At 36.4% G+C, this 2877-nt stretch overlaps 1 non-coding gene across 1 annotated transcript; it reads left to right on the top strand.

Annotated features, from left to right (window-relative positions):
* The first annotated feature begins 2506 nt into the window (after positions 1–2506).
* TRNAC-GCA (transfer RNA cysteine (anticodon GCA)) lies at positions 2507–2578 on the top strand. Its single transcript has one exon. It is a non-coding gene; the product is annotated as a tRNA-Cys (tRNA).
* The last annotated feature ends 299 nt before the right edge of the window (positions 2579–2877 follow it).

Below are 2877 nucleotides of genomic sequence, written 5' to 3'. Positions count from 1 at the left end.
TATACAGCCTTGACATACTCCTTTCCCAATTTGGAACCAGTCTGTTGTTCCACATCCAGTTCTAACTGTTGCTTCTTGGCTTGCATACAGATTTCTCAAGAGGCAGGTAAGGTGGTCTGGTATTCCTGTCTCTTGAAGAATTTTCCAGTTTGTTGTGATCTACACAGTCAAAGGCTTTGGCGTAATCAATAAAGCAGAAGTATTCTGCTTTTTCTAGAATTCTCTTGCTTTTTCTATGATCCTACAGATGTTGGCAATTTGATTTCTGGTTCCTCTGCCTTTTCTAAATCCAGCTTGAACATCTGGAAGTTCATGGTTCATGTACTGCTGAAACCTGGCTTAGAGAATTTTGAGCATTATTTTGCTAGCATGTGGGATGGGTGCAACTGTGCAGTAGTTTGAACATTCTTTGGCATTGCTTTTATTTGGGTGGAATGAAAACTGACCTTTTCGAGTCCTGTGGCCACTGCTGAGTTTTCCAAATTTGCTGGCATATTGAGTGCAGCACTTTCACAGCATCATCTTTTAGGATTTGAAATAGGTCAACGGAATTCCATCACCTCCACTAGCTTTGTTCGTAGTGATGCTTCCTAAGGCCCATTTGACTTCTCTTTCCAGGATGTCTGGCTCTAGGTAAGTGGTCACATCATCGTGATTATCTGGGTCCCAAATAAAGAAGAATATGGTAATTTTTCTTCAGAAATCTTTTTGCTACTTTTCAGTAGTCTCTCCTCAACCTACCATCACAGATCTGCTCTCCACTGAAGAATCTATACTCTTCTATATGAGACTCAGAAGTCACCCCTTTGAGATATATTGGCATTTTTAAAAATTTTTATTTTGAGATAAATATAGATTCAAAGGAAGTGATGAAGAAATACACAAGCAGGTCCTGTATACCCTTCACCTAACCTTCCCACATATTAACATCTTATATAACTGTTGTGCTATAATATAATATCAAAATCAGGAAACTGATGGTACAAACCATAGAGCTTATTCAGATTTCTCCATACGTTGGTGTGTGTATGTTACTCTACGCACTTTTATCACACATGTAGCTTAATGTAACTACCACCACAGTCAAGACACACCACTGTCCCATCACCACAAGACCCCCTTCTTAGCCACATTCACCCCCCTCTCCTCACTCTAACACTGCCAACTCTGGCAACCACTCTACTTCCATTTCTTTAAAAAAAAAATGTCATAATTTCCTTGAGGGTTATGCAAGTTTTTGCGTATGTGAGTAGTTCATTTCTTTTCATTGCTGAGTAGTATTCCATTGTATAGATGTACCACAGTTTGTTTAATCGTTCACCCACTGAAGGACATTTCTGTAGTTTCCGGTTTGGGATTATTAATAAATCTTCAGTGAGCATTCCTGCCGAAGTTTCTGAGTGAACATAGTTTTCATTTCTCTGAAGCACATGCCCCAGAGCACAAACAGTGGGTTGTATGGTAATTACATGTTTTATTTTTAAGAAACTGCCAAACTGTCTTCAAGAGTGGTTGTATAATTATAATTCCCACCAGCAATGTATGAGTGATCCAATATCCCCACAATCTTGCCAGCATTTGGTGTTATCACTATATTTTATTTATCATTATTTTTGTTTAATTTTAACCATTCTGATAAGTATATAGTGACATCTCAAGTTTTTAATTTGCATTTCTAATGCCTAATGATGTTGAACCTTTTTTCATGTGCTTGACATTTGTATATCCTTTCCAGAAACGTCCATTAATGTTTTTTCCACTTTTTAATTAGGTTGTCTGGTTTTTTATGTTGAGTTTTGAGAGTTCTTTATATGTTCTAAATATAAGTCATTTTCAGATATATGACTTGCAAATATTTTCTCCCAGTCTGTAATTTGTCTTTTTCATTCCTAAGAGTGTTTCACAAAGCAAAAATTTTATTATTGAAAAGGTTCAATTTATCGATTTTCCCTTTATGGATTATGCTTTTGATGTCAAGTCTGGGAACTCCTTGCCTAGTTTGAGATCACAAATATCTCTTCTTATTTTCTTCTAGAAGTTTTATAGTTTTATGTTTCACATTTAAATCCAATCCATTTGGTGTTAACTTTTGTATAAGGTGTAAGATTTAGCTCAATATCCATTTTTTTTGCATATGGATATCCAACTGAACCAGCACCTTTTATTGAAAGGCTATCCCACCTCCATTGTATCATTTTGGTTCCTTTTGTCAATAATTTTAATTGGGCATATTTGTGTGGATTCATTTCTAGTTTCTCCACTCAGTTTCATTGATCTGTTTTTCTATCCCTCTGCAAATACCACACTGTCTCAATTTAGTTATATAATAATTCTTAATATCAAGAAGGATAATTTCTCCCACTTTATTACTCTTCCTCAAATTGTTTCTGGCCATTAAAGAGCTTTTCCCTTTCTATATGAATTTTAGCACAAACTTATATAGTCTACAAAAAGACATTGCTAAGATTTTGGTAAGAGTTACATTAAACTATAAATCAATATGTCTTCCCTGGTGGCTCAGATGGTAAAGCGTCTGCCTGCAATGCAGGAGACCCGGGTTCGATCCCTGGGTTGGGAAGATACCCTGGAGAAGGAAATGGCAACCCACTCCAGTACTCTTGCCTGGAAAATTCCATGGACTGAGGAGCCTGGTAGGCTACAGTCCATGGGGTCGCAAAGAGTCGGACATGACTGAGCGACTTCACTTTCACTTTCATAAATCAATATAGAGAGAATTGATAGCTTTATTGTGTTGAATCTTCTGATCTACAATATGTCTCTGCAAGTATTTTGATCTTCTAGCAACATTTTGTAATTTTCAACATACAAATTCTGCATGTTTTGTTAAATTTATACCTAAGCACTTCATTTTTTGCA

Source organism: Bubalus kerabau, chromosome 11 (genome assembly GCF_029407905.1).
Source record: "Bubalus kerabau isolate K-KA32 ecotype Philippines breed swamp buffalo chromosome 11, PCC_UOA_SB_1v2, whole genome shotgun sequence".
NCBI classification, from domain to species: domain Eukaryota; kingdom Metazoa; phylum Chordata; class Mammalia; order Artiodactyla; family Bovidae; genus Bubalus; species Bubalus kerabau.
This window is presented reverse-complemented; position numbering and strand designations above follow the sequence as displayed.